The 22,329-nt window shown below is 29.0% G+C and overlaps 2 long non-coding RNA genes across 2 annotated transcripts; both read right to left on the bottom strand.

Moving 5' to 3' along the window:
* Positions 1-3,189: 3,189 nt before the first annotated feature.
* LOC146999154 (uncharacterized) lies at positions 3,190-8,127 on the bottom strand. Its single transcript, XR_015041432.1, has 2 exons — positions 6,887-8,127; positions 3,190-3,410 (listed from the first exon to the last, which is right to left on the bottom strand). It is a non-coding gene; the product is annotated as an uncharacterized LOC146999154 (long non-coding RNA).
* Positions 8,128-12,052: 3,925 nt separating this feature from the next.
* Positions 12,053-16,119, bottom strand: LOC146999153 (uncharacterized). Its single transcript, XR_015041431.1, has 2 exons — positions 15,751-16,119; positions 12,053-12,273 (listed from the first exon to the last, which is right to left on the bottom strand). It is a non-coding gene; the product is annotated as an uncharacterized LOC146999153 (long non-coding RNA).
* Between the last annotated feature and the right edge of the window lie 6,210 nt (positions 16,120-22,329).

Here is a 22,329-nt window from a genome sequence, read left to right as displayed (position 1 = left end):
CAAAGAAATTAAATGTATTTACTGTACTAATAGATTATTATATTACACGACATTGGTTTTGCCCATGTATAATGGGAATGAAAGCCAGTTTTCCATAGAAAGTCCTCTACAGAGGCATCTGTTTTCTTAAGCAGATTGCTTTTACCACATTTCAGTGACCTTGATTTAAGTATGAAACTGGATAATATTTTCTTTCTGCATGAAATGTGTTAACTGAGTTTTAGAAATGTAAGCCATCTTGCAGTTACTGTGATAATACTAATTTTTGGTACCTCCATATTATACCATCAACCATGAAAGTTGTGCCAATTGCTGCTGTGGAATTCCGAGCCAGACATTTATATACAGCAGTTACAACAAACCATACATCAGTCTCTCTGCAGAATACACGAAATAGCCCTGCTGTGAAAGTATTGGACCCACTTCGTGAAAAAACATTCGTTCATTACTACTGTTTTATTTGCGGTCACATTTTACCAAAAGCTCATTTTAGAATGCTATGAATACAAGTTGCCTACAGGTAACTGTTCCAATTTCTTACTGTTTTGTTCGCTATTTCCACATACAGTAGATGTTAATTCTCTCGACCAGCTGTAAAAGAATTGGAGTGCAATCACAAATGTGATTCTACCTAGCTTACGAAGAATTATTTTGTGTTACATTCAAATGAAACCGCAGATGTTGCGAGTGTGGTGTGATATTAATTTTTGTTTTGTCTTCATTAACCAGAAAAATAAATTTTCCATTAATGGTGAAAAGGTAAGAAATATATGATAATAAGTATAATATTATAGTCATTTCAAATTGCTGCAAGAATGTTTTATTATTATTATTATTCAAATAATAATAACAAAAAGCTATCTATACTATAATTATAGTGAAGTATTGATATTAAATAATACAAAAGCTTTTAGAATCACCTATTTACTACAATTTAATAAAAAAAGGGTAGATATAATTTTTTTTTTTTTTTTTTTTTTTTTGTTTTAACGTTTTATTGCATATTTTTAATAATGAAAAAACAGTGACATATTTTTGTTAAAAATGGAAAGTAAACTCCTTAAAAAGACTGATTTATTAATATATCAACTATATTCAATGTTAAAAATCTGTGTATTAAAATTTCAGATGAAACTTTCTTTTGACTTAGGATTTATGTTTTTCTAGGTATGGGATGCTGGTCTGAGAGTTCTCTATGCTGTAGGACAATGGCCAGGCAATACTCATGATGCATTTATTTGGAGTTTGAGTGGACTCGAACAAAATGTAGATAGTATTTTGTCGCATCGTGCATATCTTTGGGAGATAGTGGATTATAATCCCATTTTATCACGGGAATATCTCTATAATGAGAAGCACAGAAAAGTTCCTGCAGCTATAGAGATCAAATCAAGATTTAGGGTACTGTACGTTACTGGTGGAACACTATTGTATTCACAAAGCAAAATATGTAAAATGGTCATATCTGGTGGCCATTTTACATAATATATGCTTAAGGTATTGTGTTGAAAATCCTGAGATTGATGTGTTTGAAGATGAGTTGGTACGTTCAGAAAGTTTTCAGTCAGTGCATGTTGAAATTGCATTGCACAATGAATTAATTTTAAATTTTGAAACTCGATAATAAAAACCCAAATTGGGCAACAATGAACCTCTGGCAAAGGTGAAACCCCCTTCATGGATAATAAAGAATATATTAGGAAAAAATTACTTTCATAATATATTCTTGGGGACCCACAAGCCATGGTTTATATTTGAACCTGTAACTAAATTCACAACCCTAATTGATTTTAATTGATTATAATAATCCTAAATAATTTTATTTGTTCTGCTTTCAAATGCATACTGACAACTTTTATCATTATTGTTCTTCCCTCTGAATTTCTTGTTTCCATCATTTATGTTTAAAAACTCTTGACTACCAGAAATAACTTAATAGACTCGATATATATATATTTCAGTGTTGGTATGCCAGTCATGATTTACAATAGTAAGTCACTATGAATTAGCATTGCACTTAATTTATCTCAAACTTAGCAATAAGATTTACTGCATCAAAATTCAGTTTCTTCCAAAAATCAAATGTTTCCCTTCCGTGAGACAAGATAGAAAATTTCCATGTGACAATACACATTTAATAGCATAAGAACTTCATGCTTATTTATTATAGTACAAGTTAAAACTGACATATTCTGTCAAAGATATTTAAATGTATTTCCTAAAAACAATTATTTCACTCTATACTGTTTATGTATACCCAGGCTTCTTGGTGGTGGGCAAAACAAATATTGGACAGTTCAATTTTCCTCCACCATTCCTGTGAGCGTATTCTTCGATTAAGCAGGGTTTTGCTGCAATTCCTGATTAGCATAATATGTAAAGAATAAACAGCCTATGATTTATGCCTCCATATCCTCTTGTATTATTTAAAGAACATACATTTTTCCTTTAATTCTAGATTTTAAAACATTAAAGTAAGGGAAAGATTGTTTGCTCAATTTAGATTTATATCATAATTACGCATTCACTATAATAACTTACTGCATACTTACCTCAGTGGGTTTGCCATTAAAAGAAATACATTTAAATAAAATCATGAGTGTATAATAAATTGTTTTTCAGCCAAAAAAAGAGAAGGGGAAAATAAATACAGTCTGATTCACTCAACATTGTTATTGTAAACTAGACATTAGGCACACTTTAATAGTTGTCATCTTTAAGTTACTCTGTATTTTTAGAACTTCGAAATTAGAATGCCAATTTTATCTGCCATTGTTATGGAGTTGCAGGATATCGAATGTTATCTTCAATGATAAAAAGAAATGAAATTTTTAATACCACATCTCATTCATATAACTTATTAACATAATTGAAAAACAATTTAAGTCATTTCATGTTATATCTGAAAATTAAAATTTGTAATACATTGACTAGATTCTTACAGGTCTTATTCCCATTTCCTCCAGGAAAAAGATAATTGCTGTGTAAAATGCATAAATATTTTCACGAGACTTATAATAGTGGTATTAAAATTATTATAATGTTTATGTCATATAATGGATCTGTGAATTTCTTTTAAATAATTTTCATAATCACAAATTTAATAAAATTAAGAAAGTAGTAAATTTTACAATTAAAATATGAATCCCGCACTGCAGAAATATATACAAGAATGAAAACACTGTAATATTTGAAATGCATGATTTATTTTTTTAATAAATTAATAATTATATTTTGATTTTCTATGACAGCAGTCTGATTTGCAACTGATTGCTTATACAAGTCACATATTTCACACAGTACATTAATATATTCTTCTGCGTTTCAATTATTTCCTTTTCTGCAGCTGTAATATCATCTCTCTTCCTTTTTTCTCTTCGGTCTCCTGCTTCGAATAGTTGAGCTTCTATCTGAGGGAAAATTTTAAAATATTCATTCAAATTCAAATATTCTTTTTATATTTCATAATGTAAAACACTTTTTATAATTAATTAAACAATGAAATTTCTCTAAAAAGGAACAATTCATAATAGTGATTTCTTTAACTTTCAATTTTTTTTCCCTTTATAATTTTTAAGACTTTATAGATCAAGAGGATTTAATGATTATTATTTTAAAATCTTGTTCTTAATAATAGACATACTCTGTATATAATGTTCACAATAAAAGAATTGAAATAACTCTTTTGTATGAGAAATATTAATTTACACCTGTTATAATTAATTTATACCTGCGGTTCTCAGCCGGTGGTACGCAAAGAAACAAAGTATTTTTAACTATTAAATTCAAAAATCTCATAAAGAAAAGAATAGTTAATAGAAATTTCCTTTGATCGAAATTGACTCGAAAATTTGAATGACACACTTGTTAACTTTTGGCTGAACCGAAAAAAAGAATTTAAAGGCATTTCAAATAAAGCTATTAAATTTGTATTGTCTTTTCGCACAACCTGTTTGTGTGAAAAATGATTTTTTCCATGTTAAATTTGAAATATAAATACTCACCAAAATAAAAAGTGGATCCTAATTTACCATTAAATGAAATAAGAGCAGACATAAAGAAATTAAATATTAAAGTATTATAACTGAAATTTTGATAATCAAGTGAATAATTAATTTAATTTTGATAATTAAGTAATCATCAGTTTTTAATCTAATAGTTTTTATGTGTACATAATTAATACAAAGAGTGTGCAAATGGCAATATATATATGTTTTTAATATTTCTATTAAGGAATTGAAAAATAATCATTGTAAAATTAGTGGTGGTATTAATGTTTTTCAGTTTTTGCTTGGATGGTACACAATAAGTCAAGAGGTTGAAAACCGCTGATTTATACCATTAAAGTTTTTCTGTTGGAAGGAAAAAGAAAAGAAGAATCCAGAAAACATTAGATTTTATGTAATAGATACAAACTTGTCATTCCTAAATGTCATCCTCGCGATAAAAGTGTGGAATTTTCTAATGTAAAAAAGAAAAAAGCATAAAATAAGCACAATTTACTCAACAATCTTGACTGAAATATACATGCTTTCAGAGATAGCATAAAGTAAGAAAAGTTTACTCAACAATCTTGATTGAAATATACATGCTTTCAGAGATAGCGAAAAGTTTACTCAACAATCTTGATTGAAATATGCATGCTTTCAGAGATAGCATAAAAGAAGCACAATTAACCTCGACAATCTTGATTGAAATATACATGCTTTCAGAAATAATATACAAAGCATACTGCATAATCAAAGTTATGAGTTTATATACTACGAGATACTATACATGTTTATAATATACCATGTTCCTGTACACCTAACAGCTCGTCCACAATTTTCTATACAATTCATTAAAGATAGTTCCTGAAACATAACTGGCTTATGAGAAACATGCATACTTCTAATTTATGCACAATAATTTGACAAACATTGATTTCAGGTAAAGAGCTACATGTATTATATCAAAGAAAGAATGAATAAGTGTAATTTGCCTTTATCCTACAAATACTTAAAAACATTTACATTAAAAAAAATGAATTATACGTAATCGTAGCAAATTTTTAATGAAAAACAAAACAAGAGTTGAAAACTTAATACAGTTTTTGTCAATATTTTACTCTCTCAAAATTTATATAAATGTATAGAAACTTGAAATGTATACCGCATTTGGCTGGAAAACTTGTGGTATTGTACTGCACTCTAGGGAAAGGGGAAAAGTATACAATGAAGCAATCATAAGAATACAAGATATTTGCATATTATTGAAACCACCTTAATGAAAGTTACCAAATTTTCAAAAATGTGCCAAACTCTGGCAATGATTATGCATCAAAATTTTTCAGGTAACATGCTCATGACAATTTTTCATTCAAGCAATGTCACCATTTTCATATGTGTTCCTTATGTTGTATTTCAAGTTCCAATGGTTTTTAGATACGAATAGTTGTTTTAGATTAATTTCAGATTTAAAATACTGCTTGTGGAGCTTACTATCAAAAGAAGAAGCTGTGTTAAATGTTCTGCAGGAATAGAATATTTTAGTACAAAAATTTCTAATGGAAACAACTATGAGATGAATTTGGTACATAGACAAGGCATGCAGTATCAAGTTTATGTAATTCTCTGATTTTTTTTTTTTTTTTTTTTTTTTTTTAGTGAAAACTGATCACTTGGCACAAGCAGTGAAGAACAGTGCTAAAAAATTAGACAAAAAATTTGTGGAAAATGTATTTTTTTAAACTATCATATAATTTTTATTTTATAATTCAAATTAGTATTTTAAAATTTGTTAAATGTTTTTTCCTTTGATATGTTATAACGTTTTGCCAACTTTGATAAATATTGATAGTTTGGTTATGCTAAAAGCAAGCTGCAAAAACAACGTACTTCTCCTGATAAGTATTTTTCTCTTTTCAATTATAAAGACCACCAAACTGATCCAGGTATTTGTGTTATTATGTAAGTACCAAAAAATATTGAAGAATGCACAATGAAAGATGGCAACCAGTATGGTAAAAGATACAATTAATATATGAAATGAAAGAAATCTCATTAAAAGACGACTTTCATTATCAGCAGAGAAGCATGACACAGTTACAGTAAAGAAATTAAGCTTTTCTTTCTGCACTTGTAGCTTTTAATAGCAAAAAATTGTTTTTTGAAATTTTATGAAATAAATAAATCTGAACATAACTGATATCAAACGAGAATGGGTCCAAACTTTCACTTAAGAAGCAAAAGTGTACTGTAAATGCACAATATTATGAGCAGAACACAAAGCATAATTTATAAATTAAACCTTTACTCTGGATGTATATATTACATTAATATCACATTAGAATGATCACTTACTACAATTCAGAGTTTCATATAATTTTTATTTATTGTATTATATTGAAATACCTTTAATTTCATTTTTATATTTTCCCAACGATGTACAATATAAACCTTAAAATTGCTCTTAACCGTTGCATCACATAATGAATGTCTAAGGGAAGGAATGCCTGCATGGAAAACTAAGGAAAATTTAGTATTCATGTTATACATTGAAAAAATGAAGAGAACACTCATGCAGCTAGCTTTTTCACCTGGATTTTAAGAGAGACTGGGATAGCAGTGTTCAGCAGGCTTATCTGCTTTCACATAGATGGGCTTATTAATTACTATATAATTCAAGAACTAGTTAAATTTCATATGGTAAACATGCCTACTGTCACTGAAGAATCATGCATCTGCAGTGAACAATAAAAATATAACACAAATTTGAATTTTAAACTAAACTTACTATTAGAAGAATAAAAACCAAATGCTGTAATTTGAAAATGGGAAAAAATTGTGGTTTATATTTAAAAAAGCAAATATTTTTGTCTGAAAAGTAAAATATATTTTACACACACCTGTTGCTCTAGATTACTTTGGAGGGAATCTATAGGATAAAGTAAATAAAGTTGTACACATTACATTACATGTCTGCATATTTCCTTCGTTTTCAGGACTGAAACACTTCGTTACACCACACTACAACGCAGTAAACACTTGACCATAAGCTCAGAAGAATCATGGGAACTGATGTTTTTTGTTTATATCGACACGCAGTCTCATTGGATACTGATGTAGTTTATCGGACAAGCTCTCCTGGCAGGAGAGCAAACCAGCTCCCCATTGCAATTTTGACGTCATCAGTTACCAGAGCGGTAAAGCGTTGCACTTGAATTCGACTTTAGCAGCCGATAGCAGGAAGGCCTCTTGTGAGTTAACATTTGCAGTTTATCAGAGCGTTGCACTTGAATTCGTTTGAAGAGAAACAAATTATTTAATCAGGCCAGGGAGTACGACTTAACTCTACATTTTTATGGTTTTTTACCACTTCGATGAACGATCGTGTAATTGTAGGGTTGTAGTACTAGTGCCCATCTCATAAGTCGTTGATTTAGACTCACATTATTTCTGAGCCAAACTAAGGGATTCTGATCGGTCGTGATGAGGAATTTAGTATGCCCGTCTAAGGGGCGAATTCAAGTGCAACGCTTGTCATGGTAATCGCACTTGCATTGCAAAATCGGATTCAAGTGCAACGCTTTTCGGACACGCCTACTGAAAATACGTCACTACCATAGAGGAATTTAGAGGCTACTCCTGACCTGCCGCAAACTCTTAACAGCGACTGTAAACAAGATGGCTGAAGTGATTTTGCTCAGACTTTTAAGATATCGGAAAAATTCTGATCAAATTCCTTGGCATTTAAGAGACAGTCGTAATGCTTTTGAAATGTCTGAGCGTGAATTCATCAGTTGATTCAGATTAAATCGGTTTGCTTCAATGAATTGAAACCTTTTCTGAAGGCAACTGTCAATGGATATTCTCTGCAAAAGCAGGTTTGTTTTTACTTTAGATTATGAAAACTGAAATACTTCTGGAAATGTTTCCGAATCAAAGACTATGCTTAAATGACCTATTTGAGAATATTATATATTTTTATACGTAAACACACAAATTTTTAATGTTATTGTATCAGGATTCTTTCTTTTTCATCCCGTTTTGTTTCGTAGTAATGATCGAAATCGTTAATTACTGCGAATTTTGGAATGCAGTAATAATATCACCATTAATTTACCGTTTTAATTACTCTAAAACGTAATCTCGGAGAAACTGTTTCTCTAACAGAAATTATGCATATGCCTGTCTTTGAGATATATATATATATGTATATATTAGGGATTAGTTTTTTGGAATATTATATATTTTTTCATGGTTTTAAATACGTGCATTTAATTTACATATGCTCTCAGAATTTCAATGATATAGTAAACTAATTCGCAGCAATAATTAATCTTTGATATGTATGCAATTAAAATTTCATAATTTAAATTAACTTTATATGAAGAGAGAATATTTGTTAAATTCAAATTTAATTCTTTGCAGCAATGGCACATGAGAATTATTTAAATTTAACTTTACTTTTTATTCTTATGAAACAATGTATATATATATTCTGTAACTGTAGGGAAAAAAGCATGAATTTTTCTCAGCTGTTTAAACAGTTCCCATGTGTAAAATAGTATTTCATCCCCCAAAATATTAGTTAATTTTCTCCTAATGTATAATGTCTTGCCTGTTCGTACAGTGTGATTAATGTCATGGTAATTTTGGATACTTTCTATAGATCTTGCATAATAACTACACATGTAAGTTATATACACATTCGTAAATCTCTTATGATATGAAAAGTTATTGCAGACTTTCACATAAATATTAATAACTTGATATTCTCATAACAGGTGACTTACCTTACTTCCGTAGACCATGAGCAGAATTAAATAAACTTATAAGGTTATCATACTAAATTACATGAAAAGCAGCATGACATAAATAAATGCAAAGAAATTAAATGTATTTACTGTACTAATAGATTATTATATTACACGACATTGGTTTTGCCCATGTATAATGGGAATGAAAGCCAGTTTTCCATAGAAAGTCCTCTACAGAGGCATCTGTTTTCTTAAGCAGATTGCTTTTACCACATTTCAGTGACCTTGATTTAAGTATGAAACTGGATAATATTTTCTTTCTGCATGAAATGTGTTAACTGAGTTTTAGAAATGTAAGCCATCTTGCAGTTACTGTGATAATACTAATTTTTGGTACCTCCATATTATACCATCAACCATGAAAGTTGTGCCAATTGCTGCTGTGGAATTCCGAGCCAGACATTTGTATACAGCAGTTACAACAAACCATACATCAGTCTCTCTGCAGAATACATGAAATATCCCTGCTGTGAAAGTATTGGACCCACTTCGTGAAAAAACATTCGTTCATTACTACTGTTTTATTTGCGGTCACATTTTACCAAAAGCTCATTTTAGAATGCTATGAATACAAGTTGCCTACAGGTAACTGTTCCAATTTCTTACTGTTTTGTTCGCTATTTCCACATACAGTAGATGTTAATTCTCTCGACCAGCTGTAAAAGAATTGGAGTGCAATCACAAATGTGATTCTACCTAGCTTACGAAGAATTATTTTGTGTTACATTCAAATGAAACCGCAGATGTTGCGAGTGTGGTGTGATATTAATTTTTGTTTTGTCTTCATTAACCAGAAAAATAAATTTTCCATTAATGGTGAAAAGGTAAGAAATATATGATAATAAGTATAATATTATAGTCATTTCAAATTGCTGCAAGAATGTTTTATTATTATTATTATTCAAATAATAATAACAAAAAGCTATCTATACTATAATTATAGTGAAGTATTGATATTAAATAATACAAAAGCTTTTAGAATCACCTATTTACTACAATTTAATAAAAAAAGGGTAGATATAATTTTTTTTTTTTTTTTTTTTTTTGTTTTAACGTTTTATTGCATATTTTTAATAATGAAAAAACAGTGACATATTTTTGTTAAAAATGGAAAGTAAACTCCTTAAAAAGACTGATTTATTAATATATCAACTATATTCAATGTTAAAAATCTGTGTATTAAAATTTCAGATGAAACTTTCTTTTGACTTAGGATTTATGTTTTTCTAGGTATGGGATGCTGGTCTGAGAGTTCTCTATGCTGTAGGACAATGGCCAGGCAATACTCATGATGCATTTATTTGGAGTTTGAGTGGACTCGAACAAAATGTAGATAGTATTTTGTCGCATCGTGCATATCTTTGGGAGATAGTGGATTATAATCCCATTTTATCACGGGAATATCTCTATAATGAGAAGCACAGAAAAGTTCCTGCAGCTATAGAGATCAAATCAAGATTTAGGGTACTGTACGTTACTGGTGGAACACTATTGTATTCACAAAGCAAAATATGTAAAATGGTCATATCTGGTGGCCATTTTACATAATATATGCTTAAGGTATTGTGTTGAAAATCCTGAGATTGATGTGTTTGAAGATGAGTTGGTACGTTCAGAAAGTTTTCAGTCAGTGCATGTTGAAATTGCATTGCACAATGAATTAATTTTAAATTTTGAAACTCGATAATAAAAACCCAAATTGGGCAACAATGAACCTCTGGCAAAGGTGAAACCCCCTTCATGGATAATAAAGAATATATTAGGAAAAAATTACTTTCATAATATATTCTTGGGGACCCACAAGCCATGGTTTATATTTGAACCTGTAACTAAATTCACAACCCTAATTGATTTTAATTGATTATAATAATCCTAAATAATTTTATTTGTTCTGCTTTCAAATGCATACTGACAACTTTTATCATTATTGTTCTTCCCTCTGAATTTCTTGTTTCCATCATTTATGTTTAAAAACTCTTGACTACCAGAAATAACTTAATAGACTCGATATATATATATTTCAGTGTTGGTATGCCAGTCATGATTTACAATAGTAAGTCACTATGAATTAGCATTGCACTTAATTTATCTCAAACTTAGCAATAAGATTTACTGCATCAAAATTCAGTTTCTTCCAAAAATCAAATGTTTCCCTTCCGTGAGACAAGATAGAAAATTTCCATGTGACAATACACATTTAATAGCATAAGAACTTCATGCTTATTTATTATAGTACAAGTTAAAACTGACATATTCTGTCAAAGATATTTAAATGTATTTCCTAAAAACAATTATTTCACTCTATACTGTTTATGTATACCCAGGCTTCTTGGTGGTGGGCAAAACAAATATTGGACAGTTCAATTTTCCTCCACCATTCCTGTGAGCGTATTCTTCGATTAAGCAGGGTTTTGCTGCAATTCCTGATTAGCATAATATGTAAAGAATAAACAGCCTATGATTTATGCCTCCATATCCTCTTGTATTATTTAAAGAACATACATTTTTCCTTTAATTCTAGATTTTAAAACATTAAAGTAAGGGAAAGATTGTTTGCTCAATTTAGATTTATATCATAATTACGCATTCACTATAATAACTTACTGCATACTTACCTCAGTGGGTTTGCCATTAAAAGAAATACATTTAAATAAAATCATGAGTGTATAATAAATTGTTTTTCAGCCAAAAAAAGAGAAGGGGAAAATAAATACAGTCTGATTCACTCAACATTGTTATTGTAAACTAGACATTAGGCACACTTTAATAGTTGTCATCTTTAAGTTACTCTGTATTTTTAGAACTTCGAAATTAGAATGCCAATTTTATCTGCCATTGTTATGGAGTTGCAGGATATCGAATGTTATCTTCAATGATAAAAAGAAATGAAATTTTTAATACCACATCTCATTCATATAACTTATTAACATAATTGAAAAACAATTTAAGTCATTTCATGTTATATCTGAAAATTAAAATTTGTAATACATTGACTAGATTCTTACAGGTCTTATTCCCATTTCCTCCAGGAAAAAGATAATTGCTGTGTAAAATGCATAAATATTTTCACGAGACTTATAATAGTGGTATTAAAATTATTATAATGTTTATGTCATATAATGGATCTGTGAATTTCTTTTAAATAATTTTCATAATCACAAATTTAATAAAATTAAGAAAGTAATAAATTTTACAATTAAAATATGAATCCCGCACTGCAGAAATATATACAAGAATGAAAACACTGTAATATTTGAAATGCATGATTTATTTTTTTAATAAATTAATAATTATATTTTGATTTTCTATGACAGCAGTCTGATTTGCAACTGATTGCTTATACAAGTCACATATTTCACACAGTACATTAATATATTCTTCTGCGTTTCAATTATTTCCTTTTCTGCAGCTGTAATATCATCTCTCTTCCTTTTTTCTCTTCGGTCTCCTGCTTCGAATAGTTGAGCTTCTATCTGAGGGAAAATTTTAAAATATTCATTCAAATTCAAATATTCTTTTTATATTTCATAATGTAAAACACTTTTTATAATTAATTAAACAATGAAATTTCTCTAAAAAGGAACAATTCATAATAGTGATTTCTTTAACTTTCAATTTTTTTCCCCTTTATAATTTTTAAGACTTTATAGATCAAGAGGATTTAATGATTATTATTTTAAAATCTTGTTCTTAATAATAGACATACTCTGTATATAATGTTCACAATAAAAGAATTGAAATAACTCTTTTGTATGAGAAATATTAATTTACACCTGTTATAATTAATTTATACCTGCGGTTCTCAGCCGGTGGTACGCAAAGAAACAAAGTATTTTTAACTATTAAATTCAAAAATCTCATAAAGAAAAGAATAGTTAATAGAAATTTCCTTTGATCGAAATTGACTCGAAAATTTGAATGACACACTTGTTAACTTTTGGCTGAACCGAAAAAAAGAATTTAAAGGCATTTCAAATAAAGCTATTAAATTTGTATTGTCTTTTCGCACAACCTGTTTGTGTGAAAAATGATTTTTTCCATGTTAAATTTGAAATATAAATACTCACCAAAATAAAAAGTGGATCCTAATTTACCATTAAATGAAATAAGAGCAGACATAAAGAAATTAAATATTAAAGTATTATAACTGAAATTTTGATAATCAAGTGAATAATTAATTTAATTTTGATAATTAAGTAATCATCAGTTTTTAATCTAATAGTTTTTATGTGTACATAATTAATACAAAGAGTGTGCAAATGGCAATATATATATGTTTTTAATATTTCTATTAAGGAATTGAAAAATAATCATTGTAAAATTAGTGGTGGTATTAATGTTTTTCAGTTTTTGCTTGGATGGTACACAATAAGTCAAGAGGTTGAAAACCGCTGATTTATACCATTAAAGTTTTTCTGTTGGAAGGAAAAAGAAAAGAAGAATCCAGAAAACATTAGATTTTATGTAATAGATACAAACTTGTCATTCCTAAATGTCATCCTCGCGATAAAAGTGTGGAATTTTCTAATGTAAAAAAGAAAAAAGCATAAAATAAGCACAATTTACTCAACAATCTTGACTGAAATATACATGCTTTCAGAGATAGCATAAAGTAAGAAAAGTTTACTCAACAATCTTGATTGAAATATACATGCTTTCAGAGATAGCGAAAAGTTTACTCAACAATCTTGATTGAAATATGCATGCTTTCAGAGATAGCATAAAAGAAGCACAATTAACCTCGACAATCTTGATTGAAATATACATGCTTTCAGAAATAATATACAAAGCATACTGCATAATCAAAGTTATGAGTTTATATACTACGAGATACTATACATGTTTATAATATACCATGTTCCTGTACACCTAACAGCTCGTCCACAATTTTCTATACAATTCATTAAAGATAGTTCCTGAAACATAACTGGCTTATGAGAAACATGCATACTTCTAATTTATGCACAATAATTTGACAAACATTGATTTCAGGTAAAGAGCTACATGTATTATATCAAAGAAAGAATGAATAAGTGTAATTTGCCTTTATCCTACAAATACTTAAAAACATTTACATTAAAAAAAATGAATTATACGTAATCGTAGCAAATTTTTAATGAAAAACAAAACAAGAGTTGAAAACTTAATACAGTTTTTGTCAATATTTTACTCTCTCAAAATTTATATAAATGTATAGAAACTTGAAATGTATACCGCATTTGGCTGGAAAACTTGTGGTATTGTACTGCACTCTAGGGAAAGGGGAAAAGTATACAATGAAGCAATCATAAGAATACAAGATATTTGCATATTATTGAAACCACCTTAATGAAAGTTACCAAATTTTCAAAAATGTGCCAAACTCTGGCAATGATTATGCATCAAAATTTTTCAGGTAACATGCTCATGACAATTTTTCATTCAAGCAATGTCACCATTTTCATATGTGTTCCTTATGTTGTATTTCAAGTTCCAATGGTTTTTAGATACGAATAGTTGTTTTAGATTAATTTCAGATTTAAAATACTGCTTGTGGAGCTTACTATCAAAAGAAGAAGCTGTGTTAAATGTTCTGCAGGAATAGAATATTTTAGTACAAAAATTTCTAATGGAAACAACTATGAGATGAATTTGGTACATAGACAAGGCATGCAGTATCAAGTTTATGTAATTCTCTGATTTTTTTTTTTTTTTTTTTTTTTTTTTTAGTGAAAAATGATCACTTGGCACAAGCAGTGAAGAACAGTGCTAAAAAATTAGACAAAAAATTTGTGGAAAATGTATTTTTTTAAACTATCATATAATTTTTATTTTATAATTCAAATTAGTATTTTAAAATTTGTTAAATGTTTTTTCCTTTGATATGTTATAACGTTTTGCCAACTTTGATAAATATTGATAGTTTGGTTATGCTAAAAGCAAGCTGCAAAAACAACGTACTTCTCCTGATAAGTATTTTTCTCTTTTCATTTATAAAGACCACCAAACTGATCCAGGTATTTGTGTTATTATGTAAGTACCAGAAAATATTGAAGAATGCACAATGAAAGATGGCAACCAGTATGGTAAAAGATACAATTAATATATGAAATGAAAGAAATCTCATTAAAAGACGACTTTCATTATCAGCAGAGAAGCATGACACAGTTACAGTAAAGAAATTAAGCTTTTCTTTCTGCACTTGTAGCTTTTAATAGCAAAAAATTGTTTTTTGAAATTTTATGAAATAAATAAATCTGAACATAACTGATATCAAACGAGAATGGGTCCAAACTTTCACTTAAGAAGCAAAAGTGTACTGTAAATGCACAATATTATGAGCAGAACACAAAGCATAATTTATAAATTAAACCTTTACTCTGGATGTATATATTACATTAATATCACATTAGAATGATCACTTACTACAATTCAGAGTTTCATATAATTTTTATTTATTGTATTATATTGAAATACCTTTAATTTCATTTTTATATTTTCCCAACGATGTACAATATAAACCTTAAAATTGCTCTTAACCGTTGCATCACATAATGAATGTCTAAGGGAAGGAATGCCTGCATGGAAAACTAAGGAAAATTTAGTATTCATGTTATACATTGAAAAAATGAAGAGAACACTCATGCAGCTAGCTTTTTCACCTGGATTTTAAGAGAGACTGGGATAGCAGTGTTCAGCAGGCTTATCTGCTTTCACATAGATGGGCTTATTAATTACTATATAATTCAAGAACTAGTTAAATTTCATATGGTAAACATGCCTACTGTCACTGAAGAATCATGCATCTGCAGTGAACAATAAAAATATAACACAAATTTGAATTTTAAACTAAACTTACTATTAGAAGAATAAAAACCAAATGCTGTAATTTGAAAATGGGAAAAAATTGTGGTTTATATTTAAAAAAGCAAATATTTTTGTCTGAAAAGTAAAATATATTTTACACACACCTGTTGCTCTAGATTACTTTGGAGGGAATCTATAGGATAAAGTAAATAAAGTTGTACACATTACATTACATGTCTGCATATTTCCTTCGTTTTCAGGACTGAAACACTTCGTTACACCACACTACAACGCAGTAAACACTTGACCATAAGCTCAGAAGAATCATGGGAACTGATGTTTTTTGTTTATATCGACACGCAGTCTCATTGGATACTGATGTAGTTTATCGGACAAGCTCTCCTGGCAGGAGAGCAAACCAGCTCCCCATTGCAATTTTGACGTCATCAGTTACCAGAGCGGTAAAGCGTTGCACTTGAATTCGACTTTAGCAGCCGATAGCAGGAAGGCCTCTTGTGAGTTAACATTTGCAGTTTATCAGAGCGTTGCACTTGAATTCGTTTGAAGAGAAACAAATTATTTAATCAGGCCAGGGAGTACGACTTAACTCTACATTTTTATGGTTTTTTTACCACTTCGATGAACGATCGTGTAATTGTAGGGTTGTAGTACTAGTGCCCATCTCATAAGTCGTTGATTTAGACTCACATTATTTCTGAGCCAAACTAAGGGATTCTGATCGGTCGTGATGAGGAATTTAGTATGCCCGTCTAAGGGGCGAATTCAAGTGCAACGCTTGTCATGGTAATCGCACTTGCATTGCAAAATCGGATTCAAGTGCAACGCTTTTCGGACACGCCTACTGAAAATACGTCACTACCATAGAGGAATTTAGAGGCTACTCCTGACCTGCCGCAAACTCTTAACAGCGACTGTAAACAAGATGGCTGAAGTGATTTTGCTCAGACTTTTAAGATATCGGAAAAATTCTGATCAAATTCCTTGGCATTTAAGAGACAGTCGTAATGCTTTTGAAATGTCTGAGCGTGAATTCATCAGTTGATTCAGATTAAATCGGTTTGCTTCAATGAATTGAAACCTTTTCTGAAGGCAACTGTCAATGGATATTCTCTGCAAAAGCAGGTTTGTTTTTACTTTAGATTATGAAAACTGAAATACTTCTGGAAATGTTTCCGAATCAAAGACTATGCTTAAATGACCTATTTGAGAATATTATATATTTTTATACGTAAACACACAAATTTTTAATGTTATTGTATCAGGATTCTTTCTTTTTCATCCCGTTTTGTTTCGTAGTAATGATCGAAATCGTTAATTACTGCGAATTTTGGAATGCAGTAATAATATCACCATTAATTTACCGTTTTAATTACTCTAAAACGTAATCTCGGAGAAACTGTTTCTCTAACAGAAATTATGCATATGCCTGTCTTTGAGATATATATATATATGTATATATTAGGGATTAGTTTTTTGGAATATTATATATTTTTTCATGGTTTTAAATACGTGCATTTAATTTACATATGCTCTCAGAATTTCAATGATATAGTAAACTAATTCGCAGCAATAATTAATCTTTGATATGTATGCAATTAAAATTTCATAATTTAAATTAACTTTATATGAAGAGAGAATATTTGTTAAATTCAAATTTAATTCTTTGCAGCAATGGCACATGAGAATTATTTAAATTTAACTTTACTTTTTATTCTTATGAAACAATGTATATATATATTCTGTAACTGTAGGGAAAAAAGCATGAATTTTTCTCAGCTGTTTAAACAGTTCCCATGTGTAAAATAGTATTTCATCCCCCAAAATATTAGTTAATTTTCTCCTAATGTATAATGTCTTGCCTGTTCGTACAGTGTGATTAATGTCATGGTAATTTTGGATACTTTCTATAGATCTTGCATAATAACTACACATGTAAGTTATATACACATTCGTAAATCTCTTATGATATGAAAAGTTATTGCAGACTTTCACATAAATATTAATAACTTGATATTCTCATAACAGGTGACTTACCTTACTTCCGTAGACCATGAGCAGAATTAAATAAACTTATAAGGTTATCATACTAAATTACATGAAAAGCAGCATGACATAAATAAATGCAAAGAAATTAAATGTATTTACTGTACTAATAGATTATTATATTACACGACATTGGTTTTGCCCATGTATAATGGGAATGAAAGCCAGTTTTCCATAGAAAGTCCTCTACAGAGGCATCTGTTTTCTTAAGCAGATTGCTTTTACCACATTTCAGTGACCTTGATTTAAGTATGAAACTGGATAATATTTTCTTTCTGCATGAAATGTGTTAACTGAGTTTTAGAAATGTAAGCCATCTTGCAGTTACTGTGATAATACTAATTTTTGGTACCTCCATATTATACCATCAACCATGAAAGTTGTGCCAATTGCTGCTGTGGAATTCCGAGCCAGACATTTGTATACAGCAGTTACAACAAACCATACATCAGTCTCTCTGCAGAATACATGAAATATCCCTGCTGTGAAAGTATTGGACCCACTTCGTGAAAAAACATTCGTTCATTACTACTGTTTTATTTGCGGTCACATTTTACCAAAAGCTCATTTTAGAATGCTATGAATACAAGTTGCCTACAGGTAACTGTTCCAATTTCTTACTGTTTTGTTCGCTATTTCCACATACAGTAGATGTTAATTCTCTCGACCAGCTGTAAAAGAATTGGAGTGCAATCACAAATGTGATTCTACCTAGCTTACGAAGAATTATTTTGTGTTACATTCAAATGAAACCGCAGATGTTGCGAGTGTGGTGTGATATTAATTTTTGTTTTGTCTTCATTAACCAGAAAAATAAATTTTCCATTAATGGTGAAAAGGTAAGAAATATATGATAATAAGTATAATATTATAGTCATTTCAAATTGCTGCAAGAATGTTTTATTATTATTATTATTCAAATAATAATAACAAAAAGCTATCTATACTATAATTATAGTGAAGTATTGATATTAAATAATACAAAAGCTTTTAGAATCACCTATTTACTACAATTTAATAAAAAAAGGGTAGATATAATTTTTTTTTTTTTTTTTGTTTTAACGTTTTATTGCATATTTTTAATAATGAAAAAACAGTGACATATTTTTGTTAAAAATGGAAAGTAAACTCCTTAAAAAGACTGATTTATTAATATATCAACTATATTCAATGTTAAAAATCTGTGTATTAAAATTTCAGATGAAACTTTCTTTTGACTTAGGATTTATGTTTTTCTAGGTATGGGATGCTGGTCTGAGAGTTCTCTATGCTGTAGGACAATGGCCAGGCAATACTCATGATGCATTTATTTGGAGTTTGAGTGGACTCGAACAAAATGTAGATAGTATTTTGTCGCATCGTGCATATCTTTGGGAGATAGTGGATTATAATCCCATTTTATCACGGGAATATCTCTATAATGAGAAGCACAGAAAAGTTCCTGCAGCTATAGAGATCAAATCAAGATTTAGGGTACTGTACGTTACTGGTGGAACACTATTGTATTCACAAAGCAAAATATGTAAAATGGTCATATCTGGTGGCCATTTTACATAATATATGCTTAAGGTATTGTGTTGAAAATCCTGAGATTGATGTGTTTGAAGATGAGTTGGTACGTTCAGAAAGTTTTCAGTCAGTGCATGTTGAAATTGCATTGCATAATGAATTAATTTTAAATTTTGAAACTCGATAATAAAAACCCAAATTGGGCAACAATGAACCTCTGGCAAAGGTGAAACCCCCTTCATGGATAATAAAGAATATATTAGGAAAAAATTACTTTCATAATATATTCTTGGGGACCCACAAGCCATGGTTTATATTTGAACCTGTAACTAAATTCACAACCCTAATTGATTTTAATTGATTATAATAATCCTAAATAATTTTATTTGTTCTGCTTTCAAATGCATACTGACAACTTTTATCATTATTGTTCTTCCCTCTGAATTTCTTGTTTCCATCATTTATGTTTAAAAACTCTTGACTACCAGAAATAACTTAATAGACTCGATATATATATATTTCAGTGTTGGTATGCCAGTCATGATTTACAATAGTAAGTCACTATGAATTAGCATTGCACTTAATTTATCTCAAACTTAGCAATAAGATTTACTGCATCAAAATTCAGTTTCTTCCAAAAATCAAATGTTTCCCTTCCGTGAGACAAGATAGAAAATTTCCATGTGACAATACACATTTAATAGCATAAGAACTTCATGCTTATTTATTATAGTACAAGTTAAAACTGACATATTCTGTCAAAGATATTTAAATGTATTTCCTAAAAACAATTATTTCACTCTATACTGTTTATGTATACCCAGGCTTCTTGGTGGTGGGCAAAACAAATATTGGACAGTTCAATTTTCCTCCACCATTCCTGTGAGCGTATTCTTCGATTAAGCAGGGTTTTGCTGCAATTCCTGATTAGCATAATATGTAAAGAATAAACAGCCTATGATTTATGCCTCCATATCCTCTTGTATTATTTAAAGAACATACATTTTCCCTTTAATTCTAGATTTTAAAACATTAAAGTAAGGGAAAGATTGTTTGCTCAATTTAGATTTATATCATAATTACACATTCACTATAATAACTTACTGCATACTTACCTCAGTGGGTTTGCCATTAAAAGAAATACATTTAAATAAAATCATGAGTGTATAATAAATTGTTTTTCAGCCAAAAAAAGAGAAGGGGAAAATAAATACAGTCTGATTCACTCAACATTGTTATTGTAAACTAGACATTAGGCACACTTTAATAGTTGTCATCTTTAAGTTACTCTGTATTTTTAGAACTTCGAAATTAGAATGCCAATTTTATCTGCCATTGTTATGGAGTTGCAGGATATCGAATGTTATCTTCAATGATAAAAAGAAATGAAATTTTTAATACCACATCTCATTCATATAACTTATTAACATAATTGAAAAACAATTTAAGTCATTTCATGTTATATCTGAAAATTAAAATTTGTAATACATTGACTAGATTCTTACAGGTCTTATTCCCATTTCCTCCAGGAAAAAGATAATTGCTGTGTAAAATGCATAAATATTTTCACGAGACTTATAATAGTGGTATTAAAATTATTATAATGTTTATGTCATATAATGGATCTGTGAATTTCTTTTAAATAATTTTCATAATCACAAATTTAATAAAATTAAGAAAGTAGTAAATTTTACAATTAAAATATGAATCCCGCACTGCAGAAATATATACAAGAATGAAAACACTGTAATATTTGAAATGCATGATTTATTTTTTTAATAAATTAATAATTATATTTTGATTTTCTATGACAGCAGTCTGATTTGCAACTGATTGCTTATACAAGTCACATATTTCACACAGTACATTAATATATTCTTCTGCGTTTCAATTATTTCCTTTTCTGCAGCTGTAATATCATCTCTCTTCCTTTTTTCTCTTCGGTCTCCTGTTTCGAATAGTTGAGCTTCTATCTGAGGGAAAATTTTAAATATTCATTCAAATTCAAATATTCTTAATTTTTATATTTCATAATGTAAAACACTTTTTATAATTAATTAAACAATGAAACTTCTCTAAAAAGGAACAATTCATAATAGTGATTTCTTTAACTTTCAATTTTTTTCCCTTTATAATTTTTAAGACTTTATAGATCAAGAGGATTTAATGATTATTATTTTAAAATCTTGTTCTTAATAATAGACATACTCTGTATATAATGTTCACAATAAAAGAATTGAAATAACTCTTTTGTATGAGAAATATTAATTTACATCTGTTATAATTAATTTATACCTGCGGTTCTCAGCCGGTGGTACGCAAAGAAACAAAGTATTTTTAACTATTAAATTCAAAAATCTCATAAAGAAAAGAATAGTTAATAGAAATTTCCTTTGATCGAAATTGACTCGAAAATTTGAATGACACACTTGTTAACTTTTGGCTGAACCGAAAAAAAGAATTTAAAGGCATTTCAAGTAAAGCTATTAAATTTGTATTGTCTTTTCGCACAACCTGTTTGTGTGAAAAATGATTTTTTCCATGTTAAATTTGAATTATAAATACTCACCAAAATAAAAAGTGGATCCTAATTTACCATTAAATGAAATAAGAGCAGACATAAAGAAATTAAATATTAAAGTATTATAACTGAAATTTTGATAATCAAGTGAATAATTAATTTAATTTTGATAATTAAGTAATCATCAGTTTTTAATCTAATAGTTTTTATGTGTACATATTTAATACAAAGAGTGTGCAAATGGCAATATATATATGTTTTTAATACTTCTATTAAGGAATTGAAAAATAATCATTCTAAAATTAGTGGTGGTATTAATGTTTTTCAGTTTTTGCTTGGATGGTACACTATAAGTCAAAAGGTTGAAAACCGCTGATTTATACCATTAAAGTTTTTCTGTTGGAAGGAAAAAGAAAAGAAGAATCCAGAAAACATTAGATTTTATGTAATAGATACAAACTTGTCATTCCTAAATGTCATCCTCGCGATAAAAGTGTGGAATTTTCTAATATAAAAAAGAAAAAAGCATAAAATAAGCACAATTTACTCAACAATCTTGACTGAAATATGCATGCTTTCAGAGATAGCATAAAGTAAGAAAAGTTTACTCAACAATCTTGATTGAAATATACATGCTTTCAGAGATAGC

The sequence above is a fragment of the Stegodyphus dumicola genome, chromosome 1 (assembly GCF_044657685.1).
Source record: "Stegodyphus dumicola isolate Sdum_Otavi_A_Nest chromosome 1, ASM4465768v1".
Lineage (NCBI taxonomy): Eukaryota > Metazoa > Arthropoda > Arachnida > Araneae > Eresidae > Stegodyphus > Stegodyphus dumicola.
The sequence above is the reverse complement of the archived record's forward strand: the minus strand, read 5'-3'. Positions and strand labels throughout refer to the sequence as shown.